Below are 24,479 nucleotides of genomic sequence, written 5' to 3'. Positions count from 1 at the left end.
TTATTTTTTCCTGCCTCTGAAAACTCTAGGTCTAAAGTGTTTATTTACTTAAACAAATTCAGGAAGAAAGTTGCATAATAATATATTTTTTATGTTTCGGAAAAACCCTGAAGAAATTCACTGAAACTGGTTACTGGTAAAATGCCCAGCTTCTCACACAATGTTACCCACCCACCAGGAAGCCACACTCTACTTCCTTACTGTTGGTCTAAGGGAGGAGCAAAGGTTCAGCCTTATTAAATCTGATGACTTTGGGCAAAGCACTTTGTAATTCTGTGGGCACACAACTCTTGTCTCCAAGTCAAAATATGTTTGTTTAGGCCCAATTAAAACTGGGCTCTCTATGACCCTGACTGTGTGAAGGAAATTACTGATTGTTACTTACCTGATTTACTATGAATAAATGTAGGTCCTGTCATTGAAATAAATAATAAATATTTATTATTTCCCTTGGCTTATCACAGAAAAAGGTAGGAAGCATTTAGATGAGCCTGGTTTAGGAATTGCTCATTTCTCAAAAAACAATAACAGAAAAATCCAATTGCTTAAGATAAAATTCAGTAAATCTAAGTTGATGTATTGTAGAGCATTCTAGTTTATGGATTGGCATTAAAAGCTTCTCTACGGTTTCTGGTTTGTCCTCATTCTTTATCTTTTCATTAGTGGTGGAGATTGTATTTTATGTATACTTGGGGCTTAATCTCTATGCAGGCACCTCAGATAACATTTTAAAAATCCTGAATGGTATGATGTCATACGGGGTGTATATAAGAGAAACCCTTCAGTCATGGAACCTTTTCTCTATATATATTAAAAAGGAACTTAAAATTTTTTTTAATGTTTACTTATTTTTGAGATAGAGAGAGAGAGAGAGAGCACAAGTGGGGAGGGCAGAGAGGGAGACACAGAATATGAGGCAGGCTCCAGGCCCTGGGCTGTCAGCACAGAGTCTGATGCAGGGCTTGAGCTCCTAAATCAGGAGATCATGACCCGAGCCGAAGTCGGACACTTAGCCAACTGAGCCACCCGGGCAAAAATGGAACGTTTAAATGAGGGCATTTAACGGGTACATCTTCAGAGTTGGCTAACTGCAGCCACGGGGACATGGTGATGGTATGCCTGTATAATTGTGAGAGGCTCGCATCACTTGCCCTCTCTATGCTTCAGTTTCCTCAGTGCCTAGCAGAGTGTTGTTGTGACATGAACATTACAAATATGGGCTCCTAAATTTCTTACTTTGGCTCACGTCATGATCTCGAGGCTCGTGAGTTCTCTGCTGCCAGCACAGAGCCTGCTTCAGATCCTTTGTACCCCCCGCTTTCTCTGCCCCTCCCTTTAAATGTTTTAAATAAACATTAAAAAATAAAAATAAAAACAAATAATCCCCGTTTCCACGATTTATGACTGGTCTCATCTTCTTCCATTTGGTTTCTTAAATCTTCAACTTTTGAATGCTTTTTCCTGAAATCTGTGAAACATTTTCAGGTAAGCTATTTTCAACTCACATCTGGAAACAGACAAAATGCCCCCACCCCTCCCCCCAAAAAATGTCATTTTATTTTATTTTTCTGAAAGAAGATTGATAATTCAGTCAAAATTGTCATTGTATTATCCATGTGTGTGTATATGCATATGTGATTCATACATACATACATATATTGTAATATACACATTATTACAATAAATGTAATATACACATTATTACAATAATGTAATATACACATTATTACATTAAATATATATATTGTTCACTGTGGATTTTAAAAGCACAGATTTCATTAGGTGGGAAGTTCAATATTACACGAATCTACTAGCAAAAACCTAAAAAATAATTAGTGTGTTGATAACCTCCACTTTTTTAATTCTGGAAGATGCCTTTTATGTTTCTGCTGAGAACCCTCAGTCAGGTCAGTCAGCCTCTTTTCCTTCATTATATTCTCCATTCTCTGCTTCTCTCTAATCTGAGTGAATTTTTTCTTAACCCTCCAAGTTAAAATTACTTATCTCTATTCTCAGTGCTTTGATAGCACGGTGTTTATCCCTCACAGCTCTTGGTCATACATTGAATACAGTGATGGCTACATATTCCTCTCTCCTTAAAGAAAATGACTGTGCTTTAGCTCCATGATTTGCTCTACATTTGTCAGTGTCCAGAATGATGTTTCTACAGAATTCATTTGAAATGACACTTGCTGTGTTTCCAGCCAGTTTGGGCTGTTACCACAAAATGCCATAGACTAGGTGCCTTAAATAACAGACACTAATTTCTCACAGTTCTGGAGGCTGTGAAGCCCAAGATCAAGGTGGTCCCAGATTCAGTTCTTGATAAGGGTCCTTCTTCTCTATTGTAGACAGCTTCCTTCTAGCTAAGTGCTCAAATGGTCTTTCTTAGACGTGTGTGAATGGGAAGAGATCTCTCTCTCTCTCTCTCTCTCTCTCTCTCTCTCTCTCTCTTTATATTCTTTATAAGGGCACTAATCCCAGCATGAGAACCCCACCATCAGGACTTAATCTAAACCTAATTACCTTCAGAAGGACCATCTCCTAATACCATCATATTGGGGGTTAGGGCTTTAACAGGAATTTTAGAGGACACAAATACTCGATCCATAGCAGTGCTCCTCTTCTTGGATATATTCCTTATTTGGAAGTTAGAGAACATATATTATTGAGTGCTCATTATGGGCTTATTATTCAATTAAATTGTTTTCCATCTGTAAGACAGGCCTGGGATCATCATTGGGGATGCAAATTTGAAATCACACAACCCTGACCTTTTGGACTCTGAAGGCTAATTCTCTGTAAAGAGAGAGGGGAGAAAAAATGCAAGGGGTATGTGGTAGGTCAGGACTTTGTTTGTTTTTAGTATTTAGAATTCAATAGCTTTCATTAAAGATAAAAACTAAGGAGACTTGGATTCAAAAGCACATGAGATTATGTCTTTGTTATGAGATTATGTATTTTTTATGTAGAAAATGTTCCAACAGAGAGGCAAAGAGCAAAGGTTCAAGCCAGTAGCTCTGATCCGCATTTGAATAAAATAACTCTAAAGTGCAGTGGAAACAAACAAACCAGTGACACTCTATTTCATTGATCCATGCAGGAGATGACGGTGATCTGATCTAGGGTGCAGAAATGGGCACAGGGTTCCAGAGCTAATGGGGGCATAGAACTGCTATATATAAGTGGGATCCATAAAGGCAGGAAGTGAAGAACACTCAATGCTTGCATTCATTCACTGTGATGCAAAAGGCAAGAGGAGAACTCAAATTGGTTTGTTTTTCAACATGCTAAGTGTTTGAGGTCTCTCATGCAATCAAATGTCTGTATGCAGCAGACATTAAACATTTGAATCTGAAATTCAGGGAAGACATCTGAGTGCAAATAAAGGATTTAGCATTATCACCGTGGATGGCAATTAAATGTTGGAAGTAGATTAAGTTGCCTGATAAGACAGTGTGGAGTGAAAACAGATGAGAACCAAAAGGACATCAGAGAAGAGACATGACTTAAGTATGGTTTTATGTGTAGTTTAATAGTGGAATGTTTATGGTAAAAGAGCACCTCTTACTTTTCATTGGGATATCCTCTCTTTATTATATACATTTGGGCTGAGGACCGTGACATTTTCATGCCATTGTTACCAGTACAAAACAACAGAATATGCGAGCCATTTTGTATATTTAGAAATGTGAATATTCCACGGCTCATACCTGCTTTTAAAAGCTAACTGCTGGGGCGCCTGGGTGCCTCAGTTGGGTGGGCATCTGACTTCGACTCAGGTCATGATCCTGTGGTCTGTGCATCAGGCTCTGTGCTGACAGCTCAGAGCTTGGAGCCTGCTTTAGATTCTGTCTCCCTTTCTCTCTCTGCCCCTCCCCCACTCACCTTCTGTCTCTCCCTTTCTCAAAAATAAACATTAAAAAAAATTTCTTTTAAAGCCAACTGATAAATTTTCAGAATTTGACCTAATCAGCTCTTAAACCACAGCCCTTATTAAATATTAATTATATACACTTACAATTAAGTAAAATTTACTATAAGCAAACATGGTAAATACCAAAACTACCACATTATGATATTATCTCTTTTCTTGAGAATATTATGTCTTTTGGGTCCAGAGAGTGAAAATACTACAGCGCTGTGCCACTGATACCTTTCCAATTCATATCCAATAATATCAAGTTGATAGATTGAAACATGAGTAGTATTTATGCCATTGAAATTGACAAACACTACAAATCAGGGTTCTTCTAACCCCAGAGTTAGTAAATAACACTAACCGTGTATGTATGAGTGTGGCTTATGTGTTTGTGCGTTGAATGTTTAGGATAGGTCTACTGTGCATCATAATATACAAACAATATGTGATCAACATATTTATTTTTGTCTTCTGTTTATGTGGTAGAGCTACATGAATACTAAGTGCTCAGTAAAGGCAAAATAGTTATTTTTAAAAACTGTTTGTTCAATTAATGACATGTTCTGAAAAAAACTAACAATTTTTATGTATTTATTATACTGTTTCCCTTAATTATTTTCATTTTATTATAAAGTATTAAATGTGACTTTGTGTAATTTAGGAAATATATAAGTGTATGAGGAAGAACAGGAGGCATATTACTAAAAGGTCTACTTTTAAGTGAAATAATATGAATTTCTAATACAGCAATGCCATTGGTGTTTACAGTTGCATGATATGGAGGTTAAGAGCTAGGATTCACTTTACGTGGAGGTAATGATGTTTACCTCTGAGCGTTTCTGGAAACATTAAATAAGATGAGAAAAATGCCAGACACAGACCTTGGCATGTTAGTCAAAGACAGTTCCCAGCCTCCTTCCTTCCTCTCTCCTCTCCTCTTAAGGGCTGATGTATCTGCATGCAGTACAGGAAGGTCTCGGCTTCTCTCTGCCTTTGTCCCTCTGTAGGGATGATCAGGAAAGTGTACGTGGGCCCTGCCTTCACCGTGACTCCAAGGCAGTGTGCCTCTTGGGGACTTCTGGGTCGTTCTCACCTCCCCACCACGGGGTCATCTTCCTGGTCCAAAACTCACCAGTTACCACATCAGGGCAGAGACCTTCAAAGGGAGAAAACGTTTGTGTTTCTGTCCCACGTGTTTCAGCCAAGACCCTTGACATTTCAAGGGGACTGCTGCCCGTGTAAAAGGCTGCACTTTTCATCAACATCTAAGAAATTTAATACAATAAAATACATAACATGAATACAAGGAAAATTATTATTTTTTTTAATGTTTATTTCCTTTTGAGAGAGAGAGAAAGACAGAGAGAGAGAGAAAAACAGAGCATGTGTGGGGGAGGGGCAGAGAGAGAGAGAGGGAGAATCCAAAGCCCACTCCAGCTCTGAGCTGTCAGCACAGAGCACAGCCTGGGGCTCGAACTCATCAACTGGGAGATCGTGACCTGAGCCGAAGTAGCTCAGGTAAGCTCAGGTTAGCTCAGGTTAGCTCAGGTTAGTCGGTAGCTCAACCAACTGAGCTACCCAGGTACCCTGGAAAATTATTTTTTAAACAGAGAGCTAAGATTCACAAGTCATACAGACCAAGTAAAAATCTTTTTTCTGCAATATTCTAACTTTGAAACCTTGATCATATTACTTCTCTGAGACTAATCTTCAATATGTATAAAATAGAGATAGTAACATCCCCAGCCCTACAGAGTTGATATGAAGATTGAATAAGAAAATTCAGTATGGCATTCAGCATATGTAGTAGTGTCTAACACTGAGAAAAAGAGTAAAGGTATGAAATAAGTATTATATCTAGAAACCAGGATAACATTTGGGGAAGATTTAAAGAAAGTTTTTGAAATAGAATATTACTTTAATTAAAACAAAACCATGTACCTTGTTTTAGTGTTCATATGTGAGTATAAGATACATCGATACATGTATCCAAATGAGTATAACTACAGTTTTTTTAGCATAACAGTATGGATGAATTCTCACAATACACTTAATGTCAGTGATCATAATAGTAAATGCCATGAAGAAAGGAGAAAATTGAAAGGCAACAGAAATGAAAAGCAATTCAGATAAGCAATCCTGATAAAATATGAAGAAATTGTGTTACAAAAATCCATTATTTCATCCCCACCCCAGGCGGTTACCACCTTCTGTCTTTTTCTTTCCATGCAACTCACTGCCTTGGATTTAGCTGCAGTTTACATTGGTAAAGGTCACCACTGTGGTATCTACTTAATTGGACAAGGATGATTTGGTTTTTTTTTTGTTTTCTGTGGGTTTTTTTTTCTAGTTTGTTAGAAACGCCAAAGTCATTCTAGGGCAACAGTCAACAGTGACCCTATTCTGCAGCTTAAAGGCATCCAAGCGAAAAATGTATTCTGTTTGGTGCCCGGCAGTTTAAAGCAAAGTGGATTTGTATTTCCCTCTCTTTTGCCAAAAATCTGTTGCAGTGCAATTTCCAAGAACTCTCAAAGCAGTGCACCTGGAATCATCAGAAGACCAAAGGTTCTCAACCTAGGGTGTATTTTTAATCATTGGGAGTTTCACTAACACCTGAGTGTCAACACTCAGAATTCTTATACAATCCAGCAAAAGAGCAGAGTAGTTTGGGTATTATTCAAGGCTCCCCGATTATTCTAATTTACAGCCAAGTTTAAGAACTGTTAAGATCCTTACTCTAAGAATGGGGAAGGAGTATAAGAATTAAGCCTGCACTTTGCACGCACTTCCCTGCTTCTAGAAGAGATTTCTCAACCAGTTCAGAAGTTTTACACAGATCTGTTTTCTACCAGTTGTCTGTCATTAGCTACCCATTTAGTTACCTTAACATCTACCAGTTATTGGTGGTTTTCCATGCTACAGAAATATATTTTATATCTTGTGTCTAGGTTATTGTAAGGATAAAAAGTAACATATAAGTCTAAACCATTTTTGTAAAATTCTAACATTACAACTCAGGAGTTTTGTTTGGATTTCATTTTTGGTCCTAGGAGGTCTTAATGGCTTCTTTGATTACTCCCCAAGAAGATATGGCATATATGTGGCAACAAAGTTAATTTTAAGTTAAAAATACATCATAGTTTACATGTTATTATATGAATATACATGTTATATGTGCACAGAAATATTTGTAAAATTATGTTATAAATTATAAGACATACTTTATCTGGTAAATATAAAAATTTAACCAACAAGGAAGCTTTGATGTATTCTTTTCAGTGCTGGTGTGCAGGTTTGTACCCTGCAATAGTCCAAAGCCAAATCCTCATTAGCTCTCATTAATTCTTGATCCTTGATACATATACAATGAGAATATCACTTATAGAAATAAATTAGTTGAGCATCTCTATGAACTTCTTTCAAAGACATTTGTTAGAAACATGAGGATATAATTCATTTAATTCATTTAAGCTGTTGTGGCATAAATCTCCTTAACTCACAATATTACATACACTACATACTTAGCACGTTACCAAAGTTACAAGAGAAACTGGACTACCAGGACCAAAGATATTACAGAGTGCATGAAATTCTGACAGTGAGAGCCAAAGTTTTCTTTAGAAAGGAATGGTTTTCTTTAGAAAACCATTCTACTGAAAGATAACATGAGAAGAGAGGTAATTTAAAATGCTCAAGACTACTCCTGAAACAATATTACACTGTATGTTAACTGCTTTGAATTTAAAAAAATACATTAAAAATGAATAAATAATAAATAAAATGGAGCATTCCTCAGCAATCGAAAAGAATGAAATCTTGCCATTTTCAACTACGTGGATGGAATTAAAAGGTATTATGATAAGTGAAATCAGTCAGAGAAATATACAAATATATGACTTTACTCATATGAGGAATTTAAGACACAAAACAGATGACCATAAGGGAAGGGAAGCAAAAATAATATAAAAGCAGGGAGGGGGACAAAACATAGGAGACTCATAAATATAGAGAACAAACAGGGTTACCGGAGGGGTTGTGGGAGGGGGGGATGGGCTAAATGGGTAAGGGGGCTTAAGGAATCTACTCCTGAAATCATTGTTGCACTGTGGATGTAACTAATTTGGATGTAAATTTAAAAATTAATTAATTAATAAATTAATTTAAAAGAAAAGAGTAAATAAAATAAAATGTTAAAGACATATTAAATGCAGATTGTGGCTCCAAGTTGCCATCCAGGGTGCTGAGTATTATAGGATATAACAACTATTTCTCCAACTGGGGAATGATAATCAAGACAGTCAACACCTCACATATTCAATATTCCACTATTTTCTCGCTACCAAAAATAACTAGCAAATGATTTCAACTCTTTAAAACACACACACACACACACACACACACAGTATGGGATGAAGCAGAATTCTCTCCTTCTTAAAAATGTTTCTAGAGCTGTTGAAATACTTATATTTATGAGATACCTGTTAAAAATATTCCTCTGGATTGTATCAGAAGAGAGACAGGGACCACTGGTAAGATATGGGACATGGTGTTAATTGGACTCAGGTTTTTTCTCTCCTGCTTCATCAGAGGCTGAACCCTCCTTGTTTGTAGTTTCTCCACTTTCTGCCAATAAATCTTCTTCAGTTTCTTGGTTAGACATTTTCAACAGTTTTTTTTCCTTTTGTCTGCACATTTTTGTCTGAATATTTATCCTTTCCTGCTGCCTTTTCTGCCTTTCTTTCCACTTTTGCAGGAGCTTAGATGACAAGTTCCCCTGCTGATCTCCTCCCAGGCTCCTGTTTCACTGCCCCTTTGGCAAAGCCGATTTTCTAATGCATCCTGGTGGCAGCAAGGCAGGGGCCATGTGCTGGGGGCCATATTATGACCAGAAACTTCATGAAGCTGTACTGTTGGCCTCTACCACTCCTCATGTTGCCACACAATCTTCTGGGGCCCACAGTGGGAGAACTAGAAGACTGGTTCCATTTTGTATTCCTATATTTTCAATAACATTTTCAGACACTCATAAAATAGTAATAACTTTCATGGTGCCTCCAGCATGACAGAGCTTATGTTATTTCAAAGGCATTTTAGATTACCTTCTAGTTACCACTTGGCTATTCATAGGTAAGACAAGCCCCAATATACCCTCCATTGATTATCAATGAATGCAAGGGACATTTTGTTTTAGACATTAGAAGTTATTGTCCAACTTTTCTTTCGCCCTTTTAGATGCAATAAAAATTACTAATCCCCAAAAAACTGCATCTACAAGAGATATTTCCTTATTATACTTTCAGAATAAAAGGATATCTGTAATGAATTTAATCAGCTTGTTTCATTTTAAGTCAATAGTACTTTTCTTTTTCTCCAGGAATTTTGTATTCATTTATTTTTATATCTCCCAGCCACTAGCAATCTACTAAAAGTTTTTTAACAAAGGAAATGTGAAGAAATTACAATTTTAAGAAGATAATTCCATTACAGGCATATCTCAGACATATCGTGGGTTTGGTTCCAGACCACTGTAATAAAGTGAGTCAAATGAATTTTTTCATTTCCCAGTGTATATAAAAGTTACGTTCATGCTATGCTGTAGACCACTAAGTGTACAATAGCATTATGTCTAAAAAATGTACATACCTTAAGTTAAAAATGCTCTATTGCTAAACAAAAATCAAAAGATAAAGAGACTTGAAAAGCATACAGAAAGAACCCATTACAAAAAATGGAATAGTGATTACCCACAATGTAATAACCATTAGGCCAACGCCCGACTTTTCAAAAGCAATGATGGAAGCCAGAAAATAGTGGAAAAATATCTTCAATAGGCTGAGATAAAACAACTGCCAATTAGTCTATACCCCTTAAGAACTAGGGGGAATAAAAATAATTTTCAGACAAATAAGAACTGAAAGACTTTACTCACAAAAGAGCTCACAGAAGGATTTTAAAGGAAGGATTCAGTTGCAAAAGAAATGTGCTCAAAGATATCAGTAACATGTGGGCAAAATAAAGCAACATTGATTGTAATAATTGATTACATTGATTGCAATGTAATAAAAATCCATGGTAATAATTGGCCTAAAACACCATGATAGTAGCTTATAAGTAGTGAGAGGGTGATCAGAATTAAAACATTCTAGTCTTTGAATTTTCTGGAAAAGTAAAAATATTGAACGATGGCACACTCTGACAAGTATTCACGTTAAAATATTCCGAATAACCACACATCCATAAAAATATTGCTAAAAGATGCTAGCCATCAAAAAATAATTCTAGCCATCATCTAAGCTTTCAGCAAGTCATAATCACTGACTACAGAGAACCATAACAAATATGATAATTATGAAAAGTTTTGAAATATTGTGGGAATTACCAAAATGTGACACATTGATAGGAAGTGAGCAGACGCTATTGGAAAAATGGCACCGTTAGACTTTTTTGATGCAGGGTTGCCGCAAACCTTTAGTTTGTAAAAGAAAGATGGTATCTCCTAAGTGCAATAAAGCAACGCACAATATACAATATGTACAACAAGGTACACCTGTGGCGATGTAGACAGCATGTGGAGGAGGACAAGATGGTACCAGCAAACAAAATTGTTGGGAGATTAATAGCATTGGTGAGAGACAGTGAGAGAGTGGTGGTGGGAAGGGAGTGGAGGGGATGGATTTGAGAAGTACCAAGGACATAAAATTTGGACGAACTTGTGAGGAATTGTGAGAAGACTAGATGATTCTTTAAAAGACATTAGTCATGAAGAGGAGGAATTTGGACAAATGTGGGGGGTGGGCTTCTTAGCAGGATGGAAGGAGATTGAGTACATTTTTAGTAAGAGAGAAAGGGAGGAATGAAGAAAGATAATGAAGACAAAACTTAGAGACGTATATTGAGGAGTCAAAATTCTAGAAGAAGTACCAAGGGATAGGAATATGATCACAAGGTGAAGAGTTGAATGTGGAGAGCACTAGGAACATAACCGACTTCTGAGATGGAAGATATGTTGGTTAAGAAGAAGGAAGTTATGGATAAATTTTGATGAGATGAAGGTCAGTTCAAAGGAGAAGCTACCCAGTGGCCTTTAGTTCAGTAGTGAAAATTAAGCCCTTACTGAGTCTGGACAAGCTTCCTGTCTCTCTAGACAAATGCTTTGGAAAACCTTTTTACCCATCACCTGCAGACTAACTCCAATTTCTAAATTCCCTCTCTAGCACTCCTGTTAGTACCCTGTTTTGTTTGCCAGTCCCAGGGGAAAAACAAAACAAAACATCTCCTTAAGAGAGATGAAGTTAGGAAACATGAGACCCAGTAAAATGAAGTATTGCTTCAAAGAAAATATAGCAAAGTAAAAATAATCACTATACTCAAAGATGATACAAACTAAAATTAACTAATTCAAAAAAAAATTAGCAAATTCATTTGCTTCCAGGAAAATGTAAATTTGTTAATATAATGCACTAAAGGATTAAAATCACCTAAAATACTCTAGTTTCCAGTGTATTAAAACCAACTTCTTAAAGATAGGGGTAGGTTCTAATCCATTCTGTCTATACAATATTGTAGACATGTAGAGAGAAACTAATACTGCTTTCTTCAGTTATAAATATATGCTTCTTTCTAATGGTCCTTTATAGGCACAGGCAAGTCCCCTTAGGTGAGCACTCTGAGTATGCTAGGCTCTCTCTTTACCATCACTCTCCTGGAAGCCTGTGTTGGAGTCTGTGAGTAAATGTTAGTTACTCAGACTCATGTGTGAGAGGATAGAATTTGGAATTCAACAGACCAATTGCAAATCCTGGCCTCTGCTAATTATTCACTGCACATATGAGATATTGAGAAATTAAACTGGAGATGGTGATTATTCCTATTGAAAGAGAGCTAATGTTACAAAACAATGACCTTGATAAACTAAAATGTGTAAGTGCTGAATTTGTACCGTGATACCTGGTATAAAGTATAACTAGCGTTTAAAAGCATAGATTATAAAGGCAAACTACCTGGATTTGAATTTGTAATTAATCAGCTGTGTAACAAAGGCAGTTTTTAAAAAACTAATTTCTTACCAATAGCATGAGGATAATGCTGTTTTCCTCAAAAGGTTGTTATGGGGGAAAACTCAATATTATTAGTTTCAGACTAATTTGTTCTGATGAAATATCATGGTGTGTCCATCCCTGGGGAAGTGTCCATCACAAAATTCTACATGGAGTTTGACAATAAGAAAATAACTTGAGCATTTATCAAAAGAATTTCCATAAAAGAGCTTCCAAAAACGATAGGAAACATAAGATCTTTATATTTGCTGAAAGTAATTATTCTTGGTACTAGATCTGATGAAAGGCCAGAGAATTATTTGTCATCTTGATCCGCCCTCAATACACTGTGAGTTGAACTTCAATGTTTCAAAGAAAATTAAAAATAGTAGCCTTGCTTTTCATCACTATATGAAGCTCCTTGATATTCAGGATTATGTGAAATTATAGACAGCGTTTTTGAATCTCCTAGAGGGCTGGTGTTAAGCTTTCCTATGACATGTTTAGTCTTCTTTGATCTCCTCTTTATGAAAGCAAGAATATTTCCTGAGGGTATATAGCTACCTAACCTAGGAAGGTACTCAAATCAAGCATACTCAAAGACCAGACTTTTCTCTATTGTAGGCTATTGCATGGGTTCTGAATGCTCAATACTAATAGTAATAATAATAATAGTGATAAATTAATTTGCATAGTTCTTTATGATGATTACTATAAGAAGTTTAATAGATTATCACAATAAATAGAGCAGATCTTACTGTAAGGATTTTACTTAAAAAGGAACTAAAACATGAACCAAGGGTTTTTTTAAACTTTTTTTTAACATTTTTATTTATTGAGAGAGAGAGAGACAGTGTGCGAGCAGAGGAGGGACAAAGAGAGAGGGAGACACAGAATCTGAAGCAGGCTTCTGGCTCTCAGCTGTCAGCATAGAGCCTGATGCAGGGCTCACATTCACAAACCAAAGTCAAATGCTTAACCAAATGAGCTACCCAGGTGCCACATGAACCCAGGTTTTTTATGCTAAATTAGGGCGTCAAATCACCCTCTGAAAATGTACACTACTTAGAAGTTTAGAGATACTCGAACAAAAAGGAATGAGCATTTAAATATGTAGTGCTTTTTATGTTATCACAACACTTACATTTTATAGAGTACTTGCTCTGTAACTGACTTACACAAGTTTTGCACAAGTTTTCTTAGTTAACATCCAGAAGAACATTTTGAGGTGGTACTGATAATATTCTGATGAATATTAGAGAAAACTAACGCATTTATAGAGACTAGTGAGCCATCCTAAGTCTCAAAAGTAGGTCATTGGCAACTGAGGTTTCGAAGTCACCTGCCTTTGGCTCTAGAGGCTGAGAGCCTGACAATCACTTTACACCTGAAGATGTGGTTCTGGTAACAACCCCTTTGCATTTAGAAAAGAAGAAAAAAGGAGTAAATAGAAAAAAAAAAACAGAAAACAATTCATAAAATGGCAATAGTAAGTGTGTACTTATCACTATTCACTTTAAAAGGACTATTTAGTCATGGCGCGCCTAGGTGGCTCAGTTGGTTAAGCGTCCAACTTCGGCTCAGGTCATGATCTCACAGTTCGTGGGTTCGAGCCCCACATTGGGCTCTGTGCTGGCAGCTCAAGAGCCTGGAGCCTGCTTTGGATTCTGTGTCTTCCTCTCTCTCTGCTCCTCCCTTGCTCACACTTTGTCTCTCAAAAAAAAAAATGTAAAAAATGTTTTTTTACATTTCATAAAAGGACTATTCAGTCAAAACACATAGAGTAGGAAAATGGATACAAAAGCAAGACCTAATTATATGCTACCTATAACTGACCAATTTCAGCCTCAAGGACACATGCAGAGTGAAAGTGAGGGATAGAAAAAGATATTCTGTGCTTTTGGAAAACAAAAGAAAGCAGAGATAGCTGTACTTACATCAAAAAAAAAATTGACTTTAAACCAAGGACTGTAAAAAGAGACCAAAAAAGTCATTATAGGAGTATGTGGTGGCAACATAGGTTGAGTGTCTGACTTTTAATTTCGGCTCAGGTCACGATCCCAGGATTGAGGGATTGAGCCCGTGTCAAGCTCTGCACTGAGTCTGGAGCCTACTTAAGACTCTCTCTTTCTCTCATGTCTCTCTCTTTCCCTCTACCCTCTCCCCAACTCATTCATACTCTCTCAGATAATATTTTAAAAGTCATTATGTAATAATAAAGGAGTCAATTCATCAGGAGACTATATAATTAGTAAATATGTACCCAAAATAGGAACACCTAAATATATAGAATTAATATTAACAAATCTAAAGAGAGAAATAGCAGTATAATATAATGCTAGTACAGGACTTTAGTAGCCCTCTTTCAGCAATGGATTTATCACCCAAACAGAAAAGGATATATTGAACCAAACAGACATTTACAGAATATGCTATCTAACAGAGGCTACATATTCTTCTCAAGCACACATGGAGCATTTTCCCAGAAAGATAACATATTAGTCCACAAAGCAACTCAATAAATTTGAGAAGATGGAAATAGTATCAAGCATTTTTCTAACCACAATTGTATGAAATTGGAAAAGAATCATAAGAAAACTGAACAACTTACAAATACGTGAAGATTAAACAATATGCTCCTGCATAATCAGTGAGTCAAAAAAGAAAAAGAGAAATTAAAAAATATTTTCAGACAAGTAAAAATGGAAACACAATATACCAAAACTTAAGGGATGCAGTAAAAGGAGTTCTAAGAGTGAAATTTAGAGTGATAAACACTTGCATAAAGAAAAAAAAAAAAAGATCTCAAACAACTTCTAACTCAAAAAACTAGCAAAAGAAAAAACTAAACCCAAAATTAGCAAAAGAAAAGAAATAACAAAGATCATAGTGGAAATAAATGAAATAGAGACTAAAAAGACAATAGAAAAGATCAATGAAACTAAGAGCTGATTTTTTTTTGAAAAGTTAAAATATGCAAAGCTTTAGCTAAACTTACCAAGAAACATAGAGAACTCAAATAAAATTACAAATGAACGAGGTGGCATTACAACTGATGCCTCACAAAAGGGATCATAATACACTACTACAAATAATTATACACCAAAAATTGGACAACCTAGAAGAAATAGATACATTGCTAGTAACACACAACCTACCAAGACTGAATCATGCTGAGGTAGAAAATCTGAATAGACCAATTACTACAAAGGAGATTAAATCAGGGATCAAAAACCTCCCAGCAAGTAAAAGTTCAGAGCCAGATGCCTCATTGGTAAATTCTGCCAACCATTTAAAGAGGAATTAATACCAATTATATTCAGAGTTTTAAGGAAAAAAATGAAAGGAGGGAATATTTCCAAATTCATGCTAGGCCAGAATTCTCCTGATACAAAAGTCAGACGAGGACACTACAAGAAAAGAAAATTGTAGGCCTATATCCCTGATGCAGAAATCCCCTACAAAATATTAGCAAACAGAATTCATCAGTACATTGAAAGGATCCTATACCATGATCAAGGGAGTTTTATTCCATAGGTGTGTGATTGAACATCCACAAATCAGTCAATGGTTTAAAAATCATATGATCATCTCAATAGATGCAGAAAAAGCATTTAGCAAAATTCAGGATCCTATTATGATAAAAAATTTCCACAAACTTTGTATAGAGGAATTCGATGTGATAAAGGCCACATATGACACACCCGCAGCTAACATCATATTCAACTGTGAAAAGCTAATAGCCTTTCCTTTAGGATCCAAAAAAGACAAGGATCCACTCTCACAACTTTTATTTAACATAGTATTGGATGTCCTAGACAGAGCATTTAGCAAGAAAAAGAAATAAAAAGCATCTAAATGGGGAAGAAAGAAGTAAACTTATCTCTGTTTGTAGATGACATGATCTTATACATAGAAAACTCTAAAGACTCCAGGAAAAATTGTCAGAACTAATAAATTCAGTAAAGTTGCAGGAAGGCACTTGTAAGCCTTCAGTTTTGATCTGCCACCTCCTGTTGATTCCGAAGATATTAAATATAGAATCTACGCTGCTGAGATACATTTGGAAGATTTTTTTAAATCATTCAACAGTATTCCCTGTGGAGACAGTTAATATTTGTAACATGCCCATACTACCCACATCTATCCATAGATTCAATTTACTGTCAAAATTCCGATGGCATTTTTCACAGAAGTAGAAAAAAAGCAAACCTAGAATTTGTATGAAACCACAAAAGACCCCCCAAAGCCAAAGCAATACTAAGAAAGAACAAAATTGGAGGCATCACACTCAGTGATTTCAAACCATATTACAAGGCTATCGTAATCAAAAAAAGTATAGTAGTGGTATAAAAACAGATATATAGACCAGTGGAATAGAATAGAGAGCCCAGAAGAAAACAAAAACAAAAACAAAACAAAACAACAATGACAAAACAAACAAAATCAGCCATGTTTCTATTCAGGTAAACCTGAATTCAATTGTTTGTTACTTCCTAAACGATTTAATCTTTGACAAGTGCTTTGACATCTTTAAGAATCTGTTATCTCCTACAATACAATAATAATAACTTTGTAGGGTTGTAGGTAGGATTGAATGAGGTAATGTATTTAGAGCACCTTCATAAGTATTCAATTAATGTTAGCTTCTTATAAGTGGGTAGATTAAAGAATATCAGTTGAGTATATCCTTATATTATATACAAAATTAAAGTCTCTGATACTTCTGAAATTTCCAATGATACCACTAAACGGACACATAATAGTTGACAGTTTAATTCTCAGTAGTCAAGTCCTGAGGACTTGGGGCATATCTTCATTATTTGAATTCCTCTAAAGTTCACCATAATGCTTCGTAACCAATAGCAAATATTTTATGAATGAACAAACAAATTAATGAATGAGAAATCTGAGAGAGGGAACTGTTCCACATCAGCCAAATTACAGTGTATTCATGAGTGGCTATATCTCTCTGAAAACTTCTTCACAACCATAACGTCATTCTATCATGGAGAATAAACATACTCTTTTTAGTGACAGCAACTGCTGTGAATTTTCATATTAAATACATGCTCTTTTCATGTTTCATCTTCAGTCATGTATGTGTATGTTGTGAATTTCAGTATCCATGATGGAAACAGCTGTGCCTTAATCTGGCCTACTATCCTGGTTAGTTACCCCCCTCAAGGCTAGACTAGAGTCAGTGAAAGTGAGCATGAGGTTCAGACCATTTGGTTTCCAATATAGTCTATAAAATATTCTAATTTTATTTTACAACAAAATAAAAAGCTGTGAATTTCCATGAATGTTTTTTTCATGGATAATGGTAAAACTACCATATTTAAGTTATCTGAGACACACCAATGTTTAGTTTTCCTAAATAACCTTATGCTTATTGTCCAGACTTTGATTAAAATGCAGAATGTGCCATGTGATCTCATGGAGTCCCTGAGAACTTTTAATTTTGCCACTGCTCATTCTCCATGGATAATTTTACCATTGGAGTCTAATCCATTCAGGAATCATTCCTGATAAAATTAAAACATATATAGGAGAACCCTTCCCACTACTTGGAGTACCACAGTATCAAAAGATGGAGTTTTGATAACAGAGTTTCCCTGAATGCTTATGTAAAGACCCAAGAGGCAACATTTCCTACTCTCTTCCTACAGGGTTGGCCATTTGTAAAGCCAACATTCACTTTATTTTCATGGATTAGGAGTTCAATTTCCTCTTATTATTAGGATGAGGGTCCTTCCATAAATGTCAACCTGCTTTGCTGAGCACTTAAGAAATCCTGATTGACATTTTCCCAGGTCTCTCACTTTTGCAAAAGATAACATCCTCCTAGTCCCTATATGTTCATGAGTCCCTAACCTGAATAATAAGATAATGTAAATAATACTGATGCTTTCATTATTACCTGCTGCTTATAATACTATGTTTTAGATGAGTGATTTAAACTCCTTCCTGCTGACCTCCCTACACAGTTGTCTAAACCCGCCATATGCATTAGACATTATAAACATTGGACCCCACCATTTTACACCTCAGGAGTTGTCCCTATCTCTCTGAAACATCAGTTCTCACTTCTTCCTCATCCTTCCTGCTGATGCTGCAAAAGCCCCAGCAGTGGCCCAGTAAAATCCCAAATGCATTTTGTCACTACTGACAGTTAAAAACATGCTCTTGGTCACTTTCACTGGAACCACATTACAAGCAGACATTCTCTAGCTTCGCCATATGCTTAATGTTTTGATGGCATAAAACAGATAAAATGTTTAACTTTCAACTTTAAAATGTGTAAAATATATTTAATAAGACTATGTATGAATTCCTAGTTTCTTTTTTTTTTTTTACTTTTAGCCATTTTTAATGCTTTGAGATAAACTAATATTTTGAACATGTATATGGTATCAATACATCAATACGTATTTTATATCAATATACCAAATCATATTTATTTTCTCATAGACATAAGGCCACCATCATTTATAATATCAACTGCTTTTTAAACATATTATTTTTCTAATAAAACTTATTTTTCACAGACAAATTTAGAAAATTTTGTTAATAAACATTAATAATATCAGTAGTTGACATTTGTGGAATTGTGCTCTACCCATATGAACATATTTAATCCTCACAAAACTCTAGAAGGAAGAAGTATTATTATCCTCATTCTCTTAAGACTTTATCTTTTGGAAGAATTTTAGAATTAAAACATTACAAAGATAGTACAGAGAATTCCTGAATAGCCTCCACTCAACTTCCCTTAATGTTGACATCTTCCATAAACAGGGTGCTTTTAACAAAACTAAGAAAGTAGCCCTGATATATTGTTACCAAGCTACAGACCTTACCTGAACTTCACCAGTTTTTCTACTAATGTCCTTTTTTTATATTTCAGGATCCAATCCAGGGTACCACACTGCATTTTTAGTCATCATGTCTTCTTAGTCTCCTCTGGTTTGTGACAGTTTTTCAGTCCTTCTTTGTTTTTCATAACCTTGACACTGAGAGAAGTAGTGGTCAAATATTTTGTAGAATATCCATCCTTCTAAGTGGGGCTGTTTACAGATTTTTATGCTTATACTAGGGTTATGGTGGTGCTCTTTTTATCGTCATGTCAGGTACATGATATCATTGGTGATGTTAATCCTCATCACTTGGTTAAAATGGTTTCTGCAAGATTTCTCCACAAAGTTAGCATTCATCCTTTTCCATACTTTATTCTTTGGAAATGAATCATTAAGGGAATGTCAATGTCTCTCTCCCTCTCTCTCTCTCTCTCTTTTTCTCTCTCTCTCTGTATGTGCATGTATGTGTGTGTGTATATGATTCATTTTACATATATATTTTACACAAACATATATATATATAATATTTTATACACACACACACACACACACACATATATATATATATATATATATATATATATATATACACACACACACACATTCCCTCCTGTGGTAGGTGAAACTTAAGTACCCTTCCCTTGAGTGTAGGCTGAACTTAATGATTCATTTCCAAAGAATAAAGTTTATATACAAATTAAATATAAATTTATATATATTTATATATATACACATATATGTGTGTGCGTGTCTGTTTTATATATATATATATATATATATATATAATTTATAATTTTTCTGTAAAGAATATTTGTTCTTCACCCCATTTATTTATTCAGTCATTTATTTATATCAGAATGGAATTATAGATATTTATTTTAGATTTTAGGTTATAATACAGTAGTATCATTTTTTTCCCTTCAAATAGATTTCATTTTTCAGAGCAGTCTCAGATTTATAGCAAAATTTAGCAGAAAGTAGAGAGAGTTCCCATATACTCTCTTGCTCCCCACCTCCCACACAGCCTCCTCCACTACTCATATCTCTCACTAGAGTGGTACATTTGTTATAGTTGATGAACCTACATGGACACATCATTATTATCTGAAGCCCATTGTTTACATGAGGTTTCTTGATGGTTTAAATTCTTTGTATTTTGAGAATTGTATAATTACATGTATCCATCATCATACAGAATGTATTCTCATTTTTCATATGAGTAAAATGATTTACAGAGATATTAATTGTTCACAAAGAGTGATACAGTTGGTTAACATTTTACGAGTAAAATAATGACATCTATTGAAATGCATTGTAAATTTTATTTGAATTATTTCATATAATTTCCTTATAGATGTACACTGTAATTGATTCATGTATCTCCTTATTTCTAAGTTTTAGTATTGTCCATTTTTCCATTTTAACAACTATACAAGTAACATTTAGATAAACATCTGTCTTATACTCTAAAATAATAGATTATGTAAAGTTAGAAATCCTATTTGTTCATTTTTACATCTCCCTTCCTTTTTCATTTATCCCTCTACTCAGTAGCACTTAATACAGTGTCTAAAACTAATAATTAACTGATGAATGATTGTTTACTGAATGAATGATTATCTCATAAGTTATTGAGCTTGAGGTTTTGTCAGGCACACCTTTGAAACTGACATTATGGAGGCCTGATTTCTGAGGTTTCTTGAGGCCACTCTCAGAAGACAGAAATATGAATAGAAGGGCATGTTGTTGTGATTTAGTGTCACACAGTTCACCTTCTTAAACATGACTTCAAATTTCACATCCTGGAATGTGTTTTTTTAGAATATTATTTAAAGCCTCATAATAATTTCTAAGTTCCACCTGTATTAACAATCATCTGTGAACTTCATCAGGCATGTAATCAATATTCCAAACTCTTTTGAAAATCCACGGTGTTTTCTGAAATCTAATATTTTTATGGAATGATTCCACAGTAGCCTTACTATAATAGACACAGAAGAGAACAGCAACAAAAGACCTTTACCTTGGAAAAATTAGTCTAATATCACACACTATTCATACAACTAAAGTCGTTTTCTGAGAAATGTTTAAAAGAAATGTCCAAAAATGAATATCTTCCATTTGTGATATTCTAATAAAATATGATTACTCATCTCCCCATTTTTAATTGACCATATTTTCCTCCAGAAAAATCCAGCTATAACCAACCTATTCAGGAACTCAATTTTCTGACGCTAAATATAAGGTTTTTCAAACAAAAGCCCATTCTGATTTTTATTTATTTTATTTTATTTTTCCCAACAAGTGCCCTCCTCAATGCCCATCACCCATTTTTCCCTCTCCTCTGTCACCCCACCCCCATCAACCCTCAGTTTGTTTTCTTATGGTTTGCCTCCCTCTCTGTTTGAAATTATTTTCCCCTCCCCTTCCCCCATGGTCTTCTGTTAAATTTCTCAAGTTCCACATATGAGTGAAAACATATGATATCTGTCTTTCTCTAACTGACTTATTTCACTTAACATAATACCCTCCAGTTCCATCCACGTTGCAAATGGCAGGATTTTATTCTTTCTCATTGCCAAGTAGTATTCCATTGTATATATAAACCACATCTTCTTTATCCATTCATCAGTTGGTGAACATTTGGGCTCTTTCAGTAATTTGGCTATTGTTGAAAGAGCTGCTATAAACATTGGGGTACAAGTGCCTCTATGAATCAGCACTTCATATTTGCAAATGATATATCGAATAAAGGGTTAGTATACAAAATCTATAAGAACTTGCCAAACTCAACACCCAAAAAACAAATAATCCAGTGAAGAAATGGGAAGAAGACATAAATAAACCTTCATATTTTTGAAGTAAGCTCTATGCCCAACGTGTGGCTTGAGCTCACAACCCCAAGATCAGGAGTTGTGTGTTCTACCGACTGATCTGGTCAGGCACCACAAAATCCCATTCTTCTTGATTTAGGAGGAATCAGTCTTTATTGCAGCACTATGTATCCTTTTATGTTTCACCAATTGCATCTTCTTTTTTTTTCTGTTGTCATCTCTATAGAGCTGTTTTCCCTTTTTTAGTGAATATATACAAATAAATGGATTCTGCTATATGAAGTGCTGTACATGGGTTTTGATTCTAAATTTAATCACCTGCAAATAGTATTTTCCTCTCTGCTGCTCTAGTACAAAAATTACCTCTTTTTTTAAATTTTTTAAATGTTTATTTACTTTTGAGAGAGAGAGAGAGAGAAAGAGAATGAGTGGGTGAGGGGAAGAGAGAGAGGGAGACACAGAATTTGAAACAAGCTCCAGGTTCTGAACTGTCAGCACAGAGCCTGACATGGGGCTTGAACTCACGAATCATGAGATCATGACCTGAGCCACAGTCAGATGCTTAACCAACTGAGCTACCCATATGCCCCTACACCCATTATCTCTTGAGAATATGAATACTTTGAATTCTTTGAAGCCTTGCGTATCTTTATGATATATTAGGGCCCTCTGAATAAATAATTTCTCTTGGGGTCTAATTTAATAACTTTTAAAATTATTTTGTTACTTGGACTCTACTATCTACAACTGATGAAATATGTAAGGGTCATATAATCATGTATAGCCAAAAGAATAATTCAGAAAGCTATTAAATTAAAATTGCTATAGCCATCTTATAATTATTTAGGAATATTCTGAAAACAGTAAGCAGAAGGATGAAAAATTACTGGACCCGGATGCCATGCCTGGATTACAGAATTAACCAACCTCAGAACTTCACTATATTAGGATTCCTTTATGTGAAATAATAACCCTTAGTGTTTAGGCTGTTCTTAGTGGGAGGTTATATAACTTGCAACTGAATGATTTCTAACTGATGGAGTTTTCAGTATAGTTAAAGAGAAAGATAATTAAGCATTTTAGAAATGAAAATGACATATTTCAATGAAAACAAAAAGTCTTTGGGAAGGACAGAATGTGAAAAAAAACTGTGATTTTCCAAGAGAGAATTTGAAAGGATTCATTAGTGCAGGTTATATACTCCAAGAGTGTTTCAAGGGTAAGTGGGAATTTATCAGGAAAAGGATTTGGGAGAAGTAGAACCAAGCATGAGCAGAGGAACAGTCAGGAAGGGACTGTTAACGAATAATGCAAGACCTAAAAACACTGTGCAGCTCCCCTGTGTATGCATACGTGTTCACACACATGTGATTGAGAGAGGAAGGAGAAAGAGGGAGTGTTTGATATATTGAGTATTGACAGTGATCACTATAACCAGGTAACAGGGAAGTATAGAAAGAAAGGTTGGAGAGCGGTTTTGAAGGAGCTTCTGTTTTCATACCCAGGAATTTTTATGTTAACATGAATGTAAAAGTGAGTCAACAGAGGAAGATCAACATGATCCATATCAGCTTTGTCTTTCATCACATTGCTCTGTCAGGATTTTGTAAGATGCGGTATAGGGAGACATAGGGCATCTGCGTGAGGTCAGTTGGGGAAGAAAGCTGTAACTATATAAAATGTGGATGCCTCTGGGGGTAAAGCTAAAAGCCAAAGTTGGGAAAGAGAATCAGGCAGACATTAACGAGACATCCATGGCTACCACTCCAACTGGATCTTTCATCACTCCTCATCTTTCCTCGGGCATACTGCTTTCTTTTGGTTCCTTAAAGTTAGAGAGTTTACGTATTCCCAAGAAGAATCCCATACCTATTCTTCTCCCTCATTTGGAAGGTTCTGCCTGGCCTCTTCACCTGGGGAACTGCTCATCCTTCAGGCCTCGTTTTCAATGCCACTTCTTTCAGAAAACTTACCCGACCCTCCAGATGGATCAGCTCACTCTATTGTGTGCAGTGCTCTCAAAGTTGTATGTAAGCGATGAATCATGGGAATCTACCCCCGAAAGCAAGAGCACACTGTAGACAATGTATGTTAGCTAACTTGACAATAAATTATATTAAAAAATTTTTAAAAATATTTCATAGTAGTTATACAACTTGTACTTAATTAAATTTTTGTGAAATTACTTGTTTTATATGCAGTTCTTCTAGCAGACTGGCTGCTCCTTGAGCATAGAGATTGCATCTGTTTTGTAGTCTGCCACATTCTGGGCACATCTAGGTCACCCAGCAAGTAGTTTTGAAAGAATGAACAAATAAATGAATGGCATACTTCTTCCTACCCTAAAGAGCAAGGGAGTGTACAAGGAGTTTGAGTTGGGGCAAAAATAAGGGAATGTACTTTAAATCACTTGTCCTCAGTCATTTGAGATTTTGCAGACTCACTCTACTATTGTTGTAAAAGCAATGGACTCTCTCCACAAAAAATAATACCTATAATTTAATATCAGTTGACCTCAGTTTAAGAAGTCCCATTTTGTTCAGCAAAACTAAAAGGCAACTGATGGAATAGGAGAAGATATTTGCAAACGACATATCAGATAAAGGGTTGGTATCCAAAATCTATAAAGAACTTATCAAACTCAACACTCAAAAAACAAATAATCCAGTGAAGAAATGGACAAAAGACATGAATAGACACTTATCCAAAGAAGACATCCAGATGGCCAACTGACATGTGAAAAAATGCTCAACCTCACTCATCATCAGGGAAATACAAATCAAAACCACAATGAGATACAACCTCACACCTGTCGGAATGGCTAACA

General features: G+C 35.4%; 1 protein-coding gene and 1 pseudogene across 4 annotated transcripts in view; one reads left to right on the top strand and one right to left on the bottom strand.

The window, feature by feature from the left end:
- LUZP2 (leucine zipper protein 2) overlaps positions 1 to 24,479 on the top strand; it is a 488,810-nt gene that overhangs the window by 416,097 nt on the left and 48,234 nt on the right. The window lies entirely within an intron of this gene.
- On the bottom strand, positions 8,472 to 23,928 carry LOC132662230 (non-histone chromosomal protein HMG-14-like; annotated as a pseudogene).

The sequence above is a fragment of the Panthera onca genome, chromosome D1 (assembly GCF_046562875.1).
Source record: "Panthera onca isolate mPanOnc1 chromosome D1, mPanOnc1 haplotype 2, whole genome shotgun sequence".
In the NCBI taxonomy this organism is placed as follows: Eukaryota; Metazoa; Chordata; class Mammalia; order Carnivora; family Felidae; genus Panthera; species Panthera onca.
Note: the sequence above shows the minus strand (reverse complement) of the source record. Positions and strands in the feature narration are given on the sequence as shown.